The sequence below is a fragment of the Corvus kubaryi genome, unplaced genomic scaffold (assembly GCF_017639235.1).
Source record: "Corvus kubaryi isolate FWS band 111438036 unplaced genomic scaffold, C.kubaryi_AGA036_p1.0 76, whole genome shotgun sequence".
NCBI lineage: Eukaryota > Metazoa > Chordata > Aves > Passeriformes > Corvidae > Corvus > Corvus kubaryi.
Genome location: NW_024582063.1, coordinates 11496618 through 11515814, shown reverse-complemented (window position 1 = coordinate 11515814; position 19197 = coordinate 11496618).

Below are 19197 nucleotides of genomic sequence, written 5' to 3'. Positions count from 1 at the left end.
AGCTCACCTCCTATTTTGATGTGAATGAAAATACACAAGAGGCAAATTACTGAAAAAGCTCAAGACACTGGATATTGACACTATTTGAAGCAACTCAAGCTTTTATTGTTTAAAAAAAGCAACTGGGGGAAAAGGACAAGGAGAGACAGCAATCCTGGCTCCAGCTGGAAGTGATGACCATTTCAAGGCTCCACATGTGCAAGCAAATGACTTGCAACTCACAGTCTGCCATTCCAAACTGTTCTATCACAGATGATAATATGAGTAAGATGCCTTTCTCTACTACATCTACAGCTAACAGCAAACTCAGCCGTCTCCTGGTGCCTTCAGTTGTTTCAAGAGGGCAGATTATAGGGTAATGTTACAATTCACGTAGATGAATCTGAGTAAGAGAAGGCAGTTGCAAATGTTTAAAAAATGTTACTTGGCTGCTCTTGCAGACAACATACTGAGGAGATTTGAGACCAAGTCATTCAGTCAAACTTTTGCACATTTAGAAGATGACCAGCTTTAATAGGGCTTGGTTTTCCTTCACTGGGAATACAGACACATCTCCACCTTATCATTTCCAAATCTGATCTTTGGCAGCCAGAGATGACAGCGATGCAGTTCTGCTGCTGAGGCTGGACAGACAGTGACTGTACAAGAGGCACAGTAGACAGTGATAACAGCAGAACCAAAACTGGCCAGCTTAGACAAAATTGGAGAAAGCCTGCCCAGCTCCTATGCTGGAAAACTGAAACCATCCAGTCTTTGGTTTGTCAGGGGATGGGGAGTTCTGACCCAAGGGTGCCAGGCTCTTACTCTGGCTCTAAGCTGGAAAGGGGATGTTCAGTACTTGAATTTTATGAGGTCACATATTTTCAAAGCTGGTGTTTGAATCGCACAAGCTTGAACCATTTCTAAAGGCTTGAGCACGAACACTCCATGCAGGTTACACCCATGGTTAGTCTTATTCGGAGTCTCAGACAAAGGGTATTAGAACCTTTTTATTTCTTCGCTGTCTCCCATTCTATGAGGACTAGCAATCCAGTCTCTCAGTGCAGAGGCACCAAGCATCAGAGCTAGTGCAGGTGAAAAGCATCCCAGGCAATTCCGTGGCATCACAGTACATGATGTATGCCAAGTACCAAGTGCCTTCTATTCTTATAAAAAGTGAAACCACTGAGAAGGTAGTTATGTGTGTATGTTAATGTTACAACTAGCACTGGCATTAAGAAGGGAGACTGAAATCCTGATGCCATTTTCCCTTCTGTCAGATATATTGCATGGTTGACTTCCAAGTCCATGATGTGGACACTTGCAGTGACACTTCATTATGGGTTCCAATGTTTTCAGTTACAATAAGGGCCATGCAAGAATTTTGTCTCTTTTGTGATTGAAATTTCTCAGGCAACTTCCTGTTGAATGCTCCAGATCACAGAATGAGTAAATACTAGCTTGAAAACATGTTTGACCAACAATCTTCTGCTCTGACATGCACATGGTAGGTAGATTTTCTTCAAGAAATAAAATCTTTTTCTAGACTTTGTATGCAAACCCAGCAGGGGAAAAGATACTCATTTGAGCAATATAGCTTACTTTGTGTTTCTGATTACTGTTGGGAGGCTGGGCAGACAGAAAACAGGAAAAAGCAGAAAAATCTGGTGAGATTAAAAGTATAAATTTTGAATTGTGGCAGGGCTGATACACCACTTTTGGGATTATAGTCTCGGTGTGGTCAGCTGTCTCAAAGAGAAAACTGTCTTGTTGGAGCTTATATGCACAAAACCATCTTATTTTCTTCCACTCTTATCCTGGGAGAATTCCTTATGAGTATGTAATACTTTTAGTGCTGAAAACAGACATAAGAAAGCCGCCTTTTCGGATGTTAGAGTCACAACTGAGGCATCTCCTGTCACCAGAGACTTTAAGAAAAAAGTAAAATTTTCCTTAAAAATTCTAAAGAACAGCCATGGCAGAATTTATTAGACATTTTGTATTCATCACTGAAACTCTGCCATTTCCACAGTGATGTGTAACTGCTTTACAGTACCTAGCACCAGAGCACAGGAGAGTATCGACTGAAGATTTCCCTTTCATAGGTGCTCATCTGTGCCAGTGCTACTCAATCCCATGCACAGGCTACAAAATCATAATCTTTCCATTCTGTTCTTTACTTTCAATTTCTGTTTTCAAGATCGTATGGCAAACAGCTTTCTTACAGTGAATTTCTGCTACAAATCTCTTTTTCAATGAACATACAACAGAAATTGTCCCAGCATAAGCCTAAAATACTGAAGTAGGATGTGTCTGTCAAAGATACTGTTACCACTAAATTTGCACAACACAGGCTTTTAAGTTTTATGTAAAAGATTAGACTTAAAAGTAAGGGGCAGCACACACAACACATACAGCAGATTTTTCACACTAGCAAGCTTGAATTCACCCAGCTTTTTGTCCAAAGTGATGGGAATAAAGTACTCTGGCCCAGCCTCTTCCAAAAGCACCACACCTCCAGAAACCCCAGCCTTCCCTCAGTTTTCCAGCACCTACAAAGACTGCATGTTATGTACATGCACATATGTCCATCCACATTCAAGAGGCAAAATGGGGGTGAAAAGAGGTATCAACTATTTCATTCCTTCCAAAAGGTACTTTTGTAAGCAAAACTTGTTTCCCCTCAGATATTTGCTAGGATCAAAGCAAGCTACTCAGGTCAAGAGGTTTAAATTTGGGAGTCATCTGGAATTTGAACTCCTGACTTCATCTACCCATGAAATGCTTAAGATGCTGAAAGAAGGTTACTAAGAGCTTGGTAAGAATACTTTTTTTTTTTTTTTCTCCAAATAAATAACCCTGGAGCTGTGGGAAAGAAATGGAGGGGATAATAAGTGCAACAGGAAATAAGAAAAGTTAGAATACAGAAAGGCACAAGAGGTTTTTTCAGTGACGAACACCACTGACAGATCAAAACTTGGAAGAAGGTGAACTAAGGAATCATGTGGAATGCTCAGCTTGAGCAGAAAAACTGATAATAGCTTTTTAAACTGAACTATGCATTTTTATCTTCTCAAATTATACCACAAACATCTTGTAAATAGTAAATCAATGTGAGAGCAATTATAATTATCCTGGAAGGTTTCTACTGCGTTCTTGGCTCTGTAGTGCACAGGAGGCAATTTTATACTCGCTGTATTTACACTAGTTTTGACTGGACATATGGCACTCTGTTTCTGCCACTGTTGTTCTCAACTGAGTGAGTTATAAAGCTCACACTGTGTTGTGTGGATTAATACCACTATCATAGTAATTATCTTAGATAATATTAGTTGAAGATATGAGCAAGTCTAGCATAGTCTGAAATGTCTCTGAGCAGCTACTGGCTCAGTCGCAATTCTGTGCAGAAGTCCACAGTCCCAGCATTTTGCAGTAAGCATCTGAGGGCCTTATTTTGATAAATCAGACATGAATAAGCTTAAACTGTGTGTAATTAGCTACATTCCCTTTGATGCAGCAAATCTAAGAGAAATAAGTTGCTCTTTACAAATCATAGTACCACAGTCTCATTCTCTGAGTCTGCCTTTAAAAAAATGTATAAATCTGTCTACATAAAAAAAAAAAATGCATAATTCTCTGGCCCAGATGAGCATACAGGTTTAACTCATAATTTGAAGTACATTTTTTATGCCTAGCCTGCTATTCACAAGGCAAAAATGCTAATTTGCACCCGCTTGCCTTAGACTCCTTATCTCCTCCCCTCCAGATCCCAGGTAAACAAGCAGCCAAACCAATGCTACAAAGCAAGAGGCTGAAGAACCAGAGGTATAGAAAAGGGCATTGCTCAGAGAAAAGCTCTCCTGACCTCGCAGAAGCAACTCCTGTAAGCCAATACGCAAATATTTGAAGAGAAAGAGGGCTGCATTTTCAAAACTAAACAATAGTGCAGTGCAAACTATAAAATTAAACAATTGCAAAATATGCTATAAAAGCAAGCAGTGAGGATACTTAAGATACCAGTTAACTAACACTGCCCCATCTGAACTTAACCCTTATGAAGAAAATTCTCTTCCCATTAGACACAGCCACAGCGAGCTTCCTCCATTATTTGAGTGTTTTACACCTGTTTCAATTGTGGCAGGCATAATCAGGTCAAAATTAGGTAAGATTTAGAGCAGAATATAAAAATCACTGAGTTTCTATTAAAGAAGAGTTGAAAACACATAACTACTGTCCCTTTTCATCACATAGATAAAAACCAAGGTATAAAATTAATGAAAATTCAGTGCTAGCATTATCCAGGCTCAGCTGCAAGGGGAATAAGCCCAGCTGTAAAATGCTGATTTCAAAGATATTTACATCTTTTACCTTTTGAACACATTAATTACCGAAATAAAAAGTTTCTTTTTCTTTTCTTGTTGCAGTTACATATTGCAAAATTACAATCCAATACAATTACAGTACCAAAATGAAATTGTCTGTTTGTTTTGTGTATAACTACGGCCTTGGTGGAGTCAGCAGGTGTAACTTAAATGGATTGGCGTTTTAGATCTTTCTTGATTTTTTTCTTTTTAAATACAAACTAAAGCTTTTGAAATATGAGTGAAATCTCCCGGACAGTTAGGCTTTACAAAAGCTAAATACAATACTGGACAGAGATATCTAAACATTAAAACCCTTCAAGAACACTTAATAAAGGATGAAAGTAACTTACATTGTAGTTCTTTATATCTGGTAAAGTTACTGCTGAAGCAAATTTAGATGAGGCCAACAATTTTATTAACAAGTGGCATGGCTAAATTTTTAAAATATGACCTTAGCAGGGCATCTTTAGCTCGACCAGTTTGAGATCAGTTGTACTACATAGTTCTTTTCAGTGTAATAATAATGATTTTAACAGCAATGTACTATTAAACAAAAAAGTAGGGAAGAAGGATAATTTCTTCAACCATCCCTTTCTGAGAAGTCACAATCAATTTGATTCATCCCACCAGTGGTTAACCCACCCAGTGTTCATGGCACTGAGTAATTACCTACTGGGGATGCCAGAAAGTCACCAACACTTGGATTGCAGGAGCTAACATGAACAATATGGATTTAGAGGCTGTTCTCTGCAAATCTGTTCAGCAACAAGTTCTCAAAGTTTAGACATTTATGCTAAAAGCCTGTTCTGACAGCAAAAAAACTTTGCTAGAAAAGTCTGTAGTGTCTGTATAGGATAAGATATTGCTATATAGCTAAAATATTGGCTTTTTTCTCTCTTGCAGCATTCCTTCTTTCTGCACATCCACCCAGAAGTTTAGGAAAATCCCACAAGAAGAATTTTAGATAGTTCTGACTCCCAGAATAAGCAAGCCACAGTGCCCTGTAGTTGTTAACATAACACAGGGGCTCAAGCTATGAAATGTGCCTCATGTGGGTGTTGGCAACGGATGTTGTGCAACTTTTCCCCAATAGAGGTACCATTGCACATGCACCACCATGCTTTAAAAGCCTTTACACATCACATCTGGCCTCCCAACAGCAGGTTACATTTTTAGTGTTTCTTGACAAAAAAACCAGGAATCCCTAAAAATGTGCTTTCGCTCTTGGCAATACTTATTGTCTTCTTGTTTGCCCACCATATCAAAAAAGTTTAAGAAAGGCACACCTCCACAATGGCATTTTTTAGGTGAAGACTTAGACCACAACTGAAAAGGATAAAACATCTTGGAAGAATGATCGCAGTCACATCTTCCCAAGAACTTTTTGTGAAAACATTCAACACTTCCAAGATGTTTAATGTCTTAAGAACAGGCCTATTTATTAGGATTTCTCTTCATTAAAGTTGGAGAAATGGATTAAATGTAAATATGCTATTAAATTATTTGTGTAAAGGGCCAGCAAAGCCCATAAAATCTGCTAGAATACTGTACTATAAAGAGAATTCAAGGGCCCAACAGACACCAAACTCCTATAGACTTACAATATTTTCTAAATCAATCGAGTGTCTTTAATATGGTTTAAGGAGCATACAGATAGAGATTTAAAAAGAAAGAACTTGAAAACTGTTACTGGTGAGGCTGACAAAAAATGAGAAAAAACCACCAAACACCAAAGCCCTCACCACTCTCAGTGACTTCTGGCATAAACTTAGACATGGGAATTTCTTCTGCACCAAATCACACAATCATTAAACTGTGGACAGAGTCACCATGCATTTAATTATAGTTCCTCACATTATCTTCCAGTCTATCTTTCTAATCTGGAATTTCTAAGAGTGGAATATCTTTCTCCTATATTGAAATCTCCAATACAGTGGAAAGTGCTTAGATTATTGTAACAGTTTTTCTTTAGCTTCACTTCACAACAATTTTCAGCAAATGCTGAAATCTCAGGTAAGCATCTGACTGCCAGAGTACACACCCCATTGTACAAGCATTCTCCAAACAGTTTTGACAGATTCTGTCATCACCCTGAGAGAAAAAATTACACTTTTCCTATTGCTCAAGAGCATTTTTACAATAGCCATACAAATTGCTTATAGGAAATGTGAAATTAAGAAAATCCATTAAACCTTTTAATTAGTTTCATGAAATCTTCCTGCAGAAAACAATGGCAGAATCAACATTCTGTAGTCTCTCTGCTCTTTAAGCCACCTGGATCACCTAATCCTTCCTAATAACCTAGTCTGAGGAAATTCTGATTTAGGACAAAGCCCAGTTAGCCACATAGGTATTGTCACAGAAATATCACAGACTATTTTCTTGCTTAAAATAACTTTTCCTTCCCACAAAGTAGCTCAAATTCTTCGAGATCTGCTGTCCTTGTTGCTATTAACCTCATTCTGCTGTACACCAATGAGTTTATGAGGCAGCTGCCAAAGTTCTGCTGCAGAGACGGCAGCAGGCATTTTCCACTGCTCCTGGACCAGGGAGAGTAAAAGCAGAGTGATCAAAGAGCATCAGCACACTTCAAATGGCTGCTCTTGAAGAGAAAGCGGAGGAGGAGAGTAGTGGTAACAAAAAGCAACACAAGTCTCCCCTTTTCACGGCCTGTTTTATTAGCAAAGATGGAAGGGAAAGAGGCCAGCTCTGGGCCTGCTTTGGAATTTAAGTGCACACGTTGGAAACTCCATCTTGAGCATCCTTCAGTCCAGCTCTCATCACAGCTACCTACTCTGCCAAAATGTCACTGCATGCACAGAACACCTTAATGCTTAGGAAAATAACTTCAATCATAGCTAAAAATCAGTGCGAGCAAGGTTTTGCAATGGAGCAATCTCAGATATTCCAGACACAAAAATAATTCAAAGGACAGAAGTAAAACCCTATAAACTGAAGGAAATCCCCTAGTTTGGTTGTAGCTACTGGAAAGTAAGTTTAACTTTGCAGGTTCTCTCTCTTACAGTTTATGAAAGTGACTGCCTTTTGTGAAGACAAAAACTTTCCCCAACATTTCCGTGAGAGCATTTCTGTGTTTAAGAAAAACCTTTTTTTTAAACAAGCTTTAGAGCAGATATTTCCAAAATTTTGAAAGCTGTTTACACATGAATCCATACATATAAAAAATAAGGTATTTCAGGAATTAGACGCATGCCACATAGAAAGTTTAACTGTGTTTTTTCTAAGTACCAGTCTAGTAAATTAAGTGGAAACAAAATAATTGTGACTTCATTTAAATAACTCATTTTTCTAAAGAAACATACCAAAATGATTCCCCCTAGGAAACATCTGTGACTCTTCAACAACTGTGTACAGGGAACCTACACAATTAGCATTTTCAGCAAGAATTTGAGAGGAAGCCACTTTGGCATTTTTGCAAAACACAAGCATTTCAGGTAGGTATGTTACCAGGTTCACTGAAAACAAACTAAGAACATCCATTCGTTTGACCAAATCAGCTGAGTCTGAACAGCACAAAAAAGGTACCAGGTCATAAAACTCACATAAATTCAGTGTAAACCACCAACTGATATTTAGAGATTTATTTGTGAACCTGGGTTAAAAAGATACTAAGGATGGGTGCACTAAGATATGGAATTTTTTGTTAAAATTGAATCACAGTAGCTTACTCTTTTAGCATTACAACTATAGTAAAAGTGAGTTTTTAAAAAAGTAACCCAGTGATGTAAGTTCTGATTATAACTTTCCTTTTAGTTCTGAACTGAAAAAAATCAATTTAAGCTAATTTTCTTTTAAAAAACCTTCCAGAATTACCCACACCCAGATCTTTCAGCTAGAATTCACAGCTGAATTGATCCATTAGCCACTTTTGACTGCATAATTATGGCCAAACTTGCAATTTAGTTATGAAGCCATCTAATTGATGAGTCTGCACAGCGAAAATAAATTAAATGGAGAAATAACAATAGTCCAAGAAAGCGTACAGTGAAGTCATTTTAGAAACTTGAGTGAAAATCTACTTTGTGAATGCAATTCTCCCTGTCCACAATTAGATCATTAACCCAGTGCCACTTTTTAGAGCTGAGATTCAATGACTGGTGAGTTGACAACCCTGCATAATTTACTATCAACTGTCTGCCATCTGCCCAAAATTAATCATTTTGGTCTGCAAATGTGGAAAAAGGCAATGCTGTAGCAAGCTACAGATGACTCCCTTACATTTTTGCAATGTAACACAGTAAGGCACTCTTATTTAGGAGAATGAGCTTGATATCTGCAAACACAGTCAAAGCCAAGGGCACAAGACTGAGTCCATCTGAATGACTTTTCAAGTCAGTTAGCACAGAATGGTTTGGGGTTTTTTTATGTCTTTCTAAATATGCTGCTTATCTGACCAACTGATTAAGCAGCCATAACTTCATACAGATGTGCATGGGCAACTACAGATACCTACAAGGACTACAGGTGTCAAACTGTAGGACAGCTCCAGCTAGCTATGGATAGCCATCAGATTTACACATGCAATAAGCAAGAGTGTTATTACACAGCAAGCATAAAGGATACTACCTGCAAGTTCATTATACAATGCAGTTATGTTTCTAGAAACATGAGATAGTATAAGAATCTCCCATATTTAAAGTTCAGCTCAGGCAGAGAGCTTGCAAAGACAAGCATAGTTTTTCCAAACATTCATAAAATAGAAGATAAATCTTATTTATAAGGATAATCCAGTTGTCCTGGGGACTAGATAGTGATGTTTGAGTATTCTGGTTACAATAGCAACCCTGGCAAATTCTGCAGGACTGGGAATAAATGGAAAAAAACAGTGCCCCTCCTACATTAGTCAAAGAAGTCACAAGAAAAATTAAAATGTGTCTTCATGCAAGACCAAGGCCCTGTTCATAGTCCTCAATATGCCAAGCTTTAAATTATAAAATGCGTAGGATGTAGAGGCCCACAGACAGAACAGAAATATTCAGAGAGGGAAAAAGGATTTTGCCACAGCTGGACTGACACTGCAGCTACTGTTATCAGCTGAATTGGCACTGAAACCAGGACTGACATCCCATCACCTCGATTTACACTGGAACCAGGACTGCTGATCTCTTTTTGTGTCTTTTCTCCTTGCTGTCTTTCCCCAATTTCCCTCTTCCCTTTCACCCTACCCCTTTATCCGAAAACCACTGCTGTGTGCTTATACAGTAGGTTGGGAACTAATATACCAATTTCTATGCCAAGTGTGTAACTTGCTGATAAATCTTTCTGACTGCTTTAAGACCCTTTGACTTTTGTCATTCCTTTCGACCACAAGTATTTACAAATCTTGGATCTGTCCTTCCCCTTAAGGGTGGGTCATCACATAGGGGAAAATAGGATGAAATAAATGATGCAGGGAAATTTTGACACTTCAAGCAAAAATCTATTTCAGCTGCTATAGCACAGCTGGTCCCTCTCAATACTGGATACACAAATTCCTTGCTTCCTCAGGATGTGAAGGCCTTCCTCAGATACAGTTTGGTCCAAGAGATTTCTGGGCTACTCTGGGAATTTTGTGACAGGATCTACATTTCAACATCCCCATCTCTGGGGCCAACAGAAAACTAGTACCACAAAGACAGAGCAGTTTGATCTTGAATCCAAGCCAAGGCCCCAAGCAAGTCCAGCAATGAGGAGCTGACTTTTCCAGGAGGTAATTTCTGGAGACTCACACTTCATGCAGTGTACAATATGGGGCAGAGATGCTACTTGTGACATTGAGAACATCAAGATAGCTGGTTCTCTGTAGCACTTTTTAGGAGAACATGCAGGGCACAAATTGAAGCATCTGATTTTAGAAAGACAACAGCAACAAGCTAGGACACCAGCTTAGGAACCAGCTCTCCACCCAAGGTCAACTTTAAAAGTATTGGTTTTCATTTCCACAATACACAGAAATGCTGTCAGAAGACAAAAAGCTGGAGATTTAATCATGGCTGCCACCTAGTAGAAAGGCTTTCTGTTTTCTGGTAATATAAGAATACGAGATTTTTTGCTTATATAGTTTAGAAATGTCAAAATTTTGTATTTCAGATAAAATTGTGATAGTTGTGCAATCAAAGGTCACTTAAAATTAGACATTAAGTTTGCTTTTCTAAATCTTGCTTCATCCAAACTATTTTATGATCGTTTATTTTCCTGTTGACAGTTGAGGTCAGTGCAAGAGCAGTAAGTCATATCTCACACTTCAGGAGTTTATGCAATAGCTGGCAACCAGACAATCTATCTGACATCTGGGAACTAATATGCAAGAAAAGCTGGTGAAATGAGGCCATCCTGAGTTATAAACACAAGTCTAATGATATCTTCCAGCTTTGCAGATCACTTTTTATAGAGTGGAAACTATGCAATTATGTGTATAGTTTCAATTGTCATGACAAAGTCTTTCCTACACACAACTCGTACTTAATCAATGAAACAAACCATCAGTTTACAAGATTCCCTAAAATACTTGAACAAGTTATAATACTGGATAAACACTTAAGGAAAATGAAAAATGAAACCTTATCTCTCACACATGCAAAGAAAAACAAACCCTGGGGAGATTCAGCCCTAAATATCCAGCTCTGCAAATTTTGGAATTTACAGAATCCAGCAGCTGCTGCTGAATAATTTTTTTGTTACAACAGCAGGCACTTATGTGCAACCATTTGGTATATTTCAAGCTATCAATTGTTTTGGGTGAAGGATCACTTCAGACATTTGCCCAATTTTCCACTAGCTAGCCACCACACCTTGAAGTGTTATGAGCTCCTTACACATCACAAGGGGTAACCTGCAGCAGTACAGCCTTGGCCAGGCCCTCAGGAGCCCAGTCCTCCCTCCATGTAAAATTATTTCTAACATAAGCAGTTTGTTGGAACGTCACATAAGGATAAAAATCCTTGCCCATCAGTTACAGTTTAGGCCCTTCCCTCATGTTCCCATATTTGTTTTGTCATTGATTATGAAATCAATTGAAAATCAAACAAACAGATTATTATTCTGAAAAAACCCACGGCTTTACTTGCCAAAAAAATCTGTCGAAGTTAATGAGAAAGCTCAAGTGACAGAGAAACCCTCATACACAACTCGAGCGCAAATTCAGCACATTCATTTTCAGGGAGGAACAGCCTCTTGGTCCAGTACCACCCTGCAGCAGATCAGCAGGCTCTATTGTACTGTTCTCTCTTGAATTTCTGCTTTGGTTTATTTTGATTCCTTGAGCCTAATGTCTTGACTCCATTTGCAGTTTGAAGCTGTCTGAAGGAAAGCCATCCAAAAAGCCTTTGCTGCCTGCTTTGCCAGAACACTATCTTGGCAACTGTCACGTGCAAAAACCCAGCAGCACATTAGCACTTTCCCATATGGAAGCAAACCATATTTCTGCTCCTGTTCACTCAGGAGTGACACCGTCTTGTGTGTCATCACATCATGCAGTGACAACACATTGAATCTCACTCCAGTGCTGAGCTCAGCTACCAGCTATGCAAAAGGAGAACACAGGGGAAGGCGTATCCATAACATGCTTGGCTCACCACTTCACTGTTTCAAAATGAATGTAGTAGGTATCCTTGGGTGTCAGTGTGGCCTTCTCAGTATCCATTTTCAGGAACAGGAATCCCAGAACAGAGCCTGCACTCTTCTCCAAACCTGTACATGCTACAGTGTCTTCAGTGTGGCCGTTCAATTCACACTGAGGGCACAGCTTTTGAGTAATCCCCAGATTCTGGGCCTTCAAGGAGATACTGTTCATCATCTTGAACAGATGACTGCTGCTCTTATCACTCCCCAGGAAACCAACAAGGTTGGCAGCCTCCTGATTCTGCTACTGCACTACCCTATCCAGAGCAGCTCTAGCCTCTCCCATGGCACAAAATGATGAGCATCAGTATCATTTCCTCAGCGTCCCAGGTGGATTTTCTGGGAAGTTCAGGTGTTGAAGACCTGAATGGTCAATTAGAAATGGGAACAATTCATAATGGTCTATTCTTGAGACAAAAGGTTCAGAAAAGGATTTGGCAAGGGCAATGGGAGGTGAGCATAAAAACCAAGGTGAAACTATAGACATAAAAACAGCAGAGCTGCTGCTGGAAGACTGATATTTGATAGTAAGTAAAAAGCTGCCCAAGTCACATGGCTCCTCTAAGTGTATGGAGCCTTCTCAGATTGTCATGTCAAATCAGTAACTTGCATTTGTGAACACTTTTAGGATAAGATGCACTTATTCGGATCCCAAGCTTTGATCTGGACCCCTGTATGCACAATCTGTACAGACAGAAAAGATCTTATGTTTTCAACTCAAAGTATATATTCTGTGGATATTTGAAACACTCTGCAGTCCAAGCTCTATTCCTATCCTTAACTCCTGTACAAGAAACAACGACACAAAAAGACAGATACAGAAATGTATTTAGAAGAGAATGTTGTTTTCTTTGCAACTGTTTCAGTTCTTTAAAATGCTTATTACAAGACCAGCACAGATGACTAGGGGGTTGGTCTGTTCTATCTTCTCAGTAGATGAAGAACAGTGAAGTATCTACAGGGTCCTTAGCCCCTGCCAGAAAAGCATGGGCCATTCTGTATGTCTGTTCCTGCTTCAAGTGTCAGAGGGTTGGGGAAACTTGGTGATAAATTAGCATTTTCAACCTGGTGAACAGACTTCTCCTTTCCTTCAGTGACTCGAAATGGTGATAGTTCCCCAATTATGCCACAGATCAGAAAAACCTTAAGAAATGATTGTGTTCGCGCTACGAGAGTGCCACACTCACTAATACACCCTCTTTATTTTGCATCCCTCAGGAATTCTAAAACAAGATGTTCTACAGTGGGTGGAGGTATCCACATGACTTGGTGTGAAATAATAGTTCTGTCTGAACACTAACACCCTTATGCCAAGCAAATCTCTGTGCTGCTCATACAAGAATAAGGGTTCCCCCTTCTAAACTTTTTTTGGCAATCACATATGATAAAAATTGGGGAAGGTCATGACCTGGAAAATTTCTCTAGGAAGTCATGTTACTCTTGATGTATTTAGAAATATTAAATTCTTTAAAAAAAAAAAAAAAAGAAGTCTGGTCTACTTTCTCATTTTAGTGCTATACTAGTTACAAGTTATGTTTGGAATGCTATCAAATTGTTCCTTTATAAATACAGATTTTTTAAAAAAATTTATTTAAAAGGCTCATATATGTTTCATGATATCTCTTTATATTCTTGTGTGGGTGACTAAACTGATCACAGAACTAGTAATTTCCAAATCTTAAAAAAAAGTTATTAACTTCATTTTTTCCTAGAAAATGAGACAAAAATTCATCTATCACCCTAAAACTTACTGCTGCTTTAATCTTCTAGGGAAACACAGCCTGCAAAAAAACAGGTAACAGCCTTTCCAGACCAACTTGATCAATCTTGCCTAGATCATTTTTTATTTAATTAGTTTCAGCTGTGTTTGGAACAGATTTCATTGCACCAAGAGGCTTTTTGTTCCTGTTTTGCTCATTTTTTGCAGGGGAGTTTCCCAGCAATCATTTAATTCTCTCATCTATTATAAAAGATCATTGTCATCTTAAGATACCTTTCCTTCGTCTGAGTCAGATCTCTGCTGATTACTGCATTTTTAAACCAGGACATAACTCCTTATTCTCCAACTGTAAAACACACTGCTTCTACACACAGGCAAGACCTATTAATGCACATACAATAGGTGGGGATGCTTTTTTCCAAGAAAGCTATGGAATAGTAATATCTTTATATTATTAACATACAGTATTAAGTTTTTCCAGGCTGTAAAACTGAGAGCCACCCTTCTCCTGTATAATCTTGTGAAGTCTTCAGATGCCAAGCACAACTTTTGATTCATCCTTTATCACCTTAAGAAGTGACAGCCAGAGAGACTTTGCCCTTTCCAACAACTTTCAGGAAATTCTTGAGAATGTCTCATTTCCTAACAAGAACTTTAAATCAGGCAAGAACAAGTCACTGGCCATGGGGAGAAAGCCAGAAATGGTTCTGCATATTCTGCAGATTAAGAGCAGAGAGGAGGGTTATGTGGTATCTGCTGGAGGGTGCTCCCTGGAATGCTTTTTTATCTCAGTTGTTTAGTTTGTTTTCCCTCAGCAGATAATTAACTGATTCAGGTCCACAGTGAAAAAGGAGAGAAAGAGAGCGCCAAAGTGCTTTCCTCCCAATAAAACACCTGAGCAGACTGAGGTCCCAGACAAGGCATCCGCCAGGGAGCAGCCACGATAAAATCCTTCTGGTCAGGCTTCAAACAGATGTCACTGTGCTTGCAGGTCATCAGCAAACGTGCAAACTTCGCCTCAGTGGCACATGTGGTGCATCTGCTGGGTGGTCACGGTGTCTGTCCAGCAAAGGAACTCCGTGCTGAACAGTTCAGCACATGCTCAGCGCTCCTTCCTCGGCATGTCTGCCTTTACCTTAGTGCTTCTATCAATGCTATATATTGGGACTCTACTTAAGAAACAAAACTGAAAGTTTTGGATGTTAGGCTTCCATGTTGGAAAAAAACTATCAGATGAACTTGGGAATAGAGTTAGACACAAAGAACTCTGCAAAGCACATTCATCAGGATAGAGAGGGAAACAACAAGAGATATCATCACTGTTTACCAGCTGCTACACAATGAATTAGCAAGAATATTTTTTGCAAAGTTTCGTAAGAAAGAAACTTACTGCATCAATTCCCTACTCTACTATACTATTTCAGTACTACATCTCCCTTGCTACAAGAGTTAAAGTGAAGAAAAATAACCATGACTCATATCAGCCAAGGGGGGAAAAGAAGAAAAAAGGCGGGGGGGAGGAGGGGGTGTATCTCAAATATTTCCAACAGCAGAGGTATAAAGGTAGAGGCATCTGTTTCCATTTTAGTTTTTCTTATGTTTAGATTTGAAGGTTTGTGGTATTAGGACCACAAAATCCAAACTGAAACACAACTGGTAAAGGAACCCTTAAAACAGTTCTGTTCTCAAAGAACTGATACAAGACACACGGTTGCAAGTAATTTATTACCAAAAAAGTAATACTTTGATATAGTGATCTGCAATCAGTGGAAGGTTTATAGCAGTCCCTGGTGCACAAGGATAGCATCTCACAGGAGTTGAAGTCTGATGAAGAAGGTGGTGAATATTTTTTTTTTCCCTTTTAAAGCATTCTCAGTGTAACCCAAATATTCTGCAAGTATTACATGACTCAGACTGCTACGATAAGTAGGCTTGTTTTCAAATTGTCATGAGTTTATAGCATAAGAATGTGTTTTTTGTAAATATTTCCAGTAGAAGAGGTATAAAGCTAGGTTTGTTCCCATTCTTACCATACCCAGGGATTTAGATCGTACACAACACAGTCAGAAGTCAAACCCTGACATTTATTCTTCTCTGTCACTTCAAAATGCAGTGATTTGTCAGACATTTCACAAGAGACTTCTTTCCATTTTCCTTCTAGCATGATGATGGATGGCTTCAAGCATGAAAAGATTTTGTGCTATTGAAGATTAACTAAAGGAATTAGCAACTTCATTCTAAGATGCTTATAAAACAAGCTTAAGGACCCTAAATATAAAGGCTGCTGATTTTCAAGTGTTAAGTACCTTTAGGAATCCTATAAAACCTCGGTTTAAACATACAGCAGTAAGTAGATTAATTTTTTCTTTTTCCACAAAAAAGTAAATCTAACACACATTTATGTATTTGCACATCTTCCACTAAATTCAATCTTAAACCTACTTATAATCATGGTATGCCTATACACGTCACCTCTTTTCACTGTTAAGTGGAAATGCAGATAATATTGCAGATAATGTTTGACCATCTGTGTACTTGGTCCACTTTCTAGGAAAAAATTTGGGTATGGCAAATATGCATTTATGAACACAAAGTCCTCAAGTAAATACAGGTTTCTCCCTTGCTTAAGTCTAAGGGCATGCCCAATACAATCCAGGTGCTGTTCATATCAAAAAACCAAATTAACTCCCACTTCACCATACAGAGAATAGAAAACAAAGTAATTCCTTCTTGCATTTAAAGAGTGTTATTTTATAATTGCCCCAATACTATTCCTCAGCTGGACAAAACTTCTCAGAAGGCTCAAACAAGCTGGGAAAGAAATCTCCATTCCAATTCCACATAAAGATCTAAAAAATCATAGAATTGTCATGGTTGGAAGAGACCTACATGATCATCCAGTGCAGCTGCCCACCTGCCAATACCACGGTAACCACCAAACCACATCACCCAGATCCAGACGCCCCTTGAACACCTTCAGGCATGGTGACTCCACCACCCCCCTGGGAAACCTATTCCAATGCTTGACCACACTAACAGTGAAATCTAATTTTTCTTCTTTTTTTTGTATATATCTAATCTGAATCTCCTGTCTCACCTTAAGGCCATTTCCTTTTTTCATCTCACTCCAGGCATGGCAGAAGAGCTGGCCCCCCACCTCACTAGAGCCTCCTTTCAGGTAGAGGGATGAAGTCACCCTTGAGCCTACTCTTCTCTAGATTAAACAAACCCAGCTCCCTCAGCTGTTCCTCATAAGACATAAGAATATTCCTTGTGTTCTCATTTGAACATTTCCTTCCACAGGATTAAAATCATCTTAGAATTGGAAAATAAGGGGTGGGAAGCTATTCTATGAGCACTGGACACCTTCAGGTTTCCTGACTTGTCAGATTTATAGCTTGTGGTACTTTCCAGTTGAAGCTGCTGGCGAATGCATCTAGGATTTCTTTATCACACCAAGTTCTTGTCTCCCAGTAGCGGAATATTTCTTCAGGATGTCTCTCACCAACATCTCTAAATACAGCACTGCTTTCAGCAATCACTTTCATTGAAAGTCTCCTATTGTAGAATGACTTTTTGGTCAAGCCCTAGTCTCACAGACACACTGGCAAAAAATGAGACTGAAAAGCACAGTTGGATTGAACTCATTAAAGAAATCTTCAGGTGCTCATTGTGTGCCTTACAGTTTGAATTCTGTTTTGTTTTCAGCAGGTAGAGCAAGGGGACTTATTAATAGGTTTATACGAAACAAAAATTTTATCCAACAAAATTCTAATTACTTCAGCAGGAATAGCTGAATTTAAATTTAAAGAGGTTGACCTGAAGTTAGTAAAGTTACATTAATAAGAGGTCATTCTTCCCTTCATGGTGTATATTTAATTTAAACTTTAACTGATTTTAAAACTCAAAGCAGTTCCTGAAATCCCAGCACTGTTCACACACACAAAACGGGAACCTCATCATTACTTTGCATGTAAGTATGGTCAAGCTCATGGAAAATCTCTTTTCAAGTGAAAATAATGATTTTGAGCATGTTTTGTCTGTGTCTCTAATCTTATTCCACAGTGCTACAAAGAAGCCCCATTAAATCCCACTGTAGATGACACGAGGCCTCATGAGAAAGACCAGTGAAACTGCCAACTGCGGTTTTCATACTCACAACGTCTTCAATAGACACAGAGTCTGTAAATAATTTGCGTAACCCCAATCTTACATTGAAAATACTGCAGCAAACATATTTATGCTAATAGACCAAGTGAGTGCCAACAAGCAAGCCTGCAGCAAACCTTGCACAACCCAAACTCAGTTTTCATTTGTAGACATAAATGAATATTACAATATCTGAGTAACTTTGAAGGTTCATTTTATCAAGATCTCCACAGTATTTGTTGCATCCTGATATAAGGTCCAGTCTAGACCACGATGTAGCATTAAAAAAAAAACTTATTTTCACTTTGAAGTCAAAAATTAGAGCTGCAGACATGCTGTAAAACACTTAAAAAATAGAATTTATGCTGATTTACAGTTACAAATCTTGTATTTGTGCCAGGACTTAAAAATACATTGACTACATTCTGAAGATATTTCTTCATGATTGGTGCTTCATTTTTTGAGCTATTCACATGCTTTGCAGAAGCTGTTTCACAGCTCTTACCCTTCATTTTCTTCTACTAACCCTCCTCTTCCCCTTTAATTGAATACCCTGAAAATCCATGCTGTAAATAATTCATATTCAGTAAATTACTGAATTACATATTTTAAAATGATTACTCCATATAGACTAACTGCTCTATCCACCCTGTTCACTAGCAGCCTCGTCCAAAATTTTGTATCAAGCTTGGGCAACGCACCAAACACTCTCCTTTTAATTATGCTTGCTCTTGCAAAGTTGATGGGCAGATTTTCCATATGCTCTTACAGCCCTCAGGCATGCGTTAGTTTAGTCACTGACTACTGTCTCTCCCTGATCTTCTCTAGAATTCACGTCCTAATTCTTATCTTCAAGGGTTCCCATTAATGCCACACAGGAAGGAGGGGCTTGGCTTTTACAAACAGGACAGAAAGTCCCTTTCCCTGAGTACATATAGTTCTGGTGTTTTTACTTCATGGTGACAGCACTTAGTGAGTTCTTACAGCCTTATCAGCACTGATGGTCTGGACACAGAGCAAATTTACGGATGCTACTGCTGTTCCTGAGACATGGAGCAGCTGAAAGCAGAACATTTATGTTAGGCAATCGCCTAAATATATTAAACACACCTTTCATCACGAGCCCAAATTTTCCCAAACGCAAATACCTCTGCATGTGGACTGTCATGTATCACTAACATATTTCAGTAGGCCAGGCAGACATTGACTGTGTCTGCCTGAAACACCTGACTCACAAGGCACAGGAGCATTGTGCCAGCAGTCGTTCCCAAGAGGTTTGCTTCCCTGGCAGCCCATAAGGCGCAAGTGGTTTTAAGCAGGATGAATCTCCCCCTGAGATTGTCTGCCACATCCCTTCATGCCAGA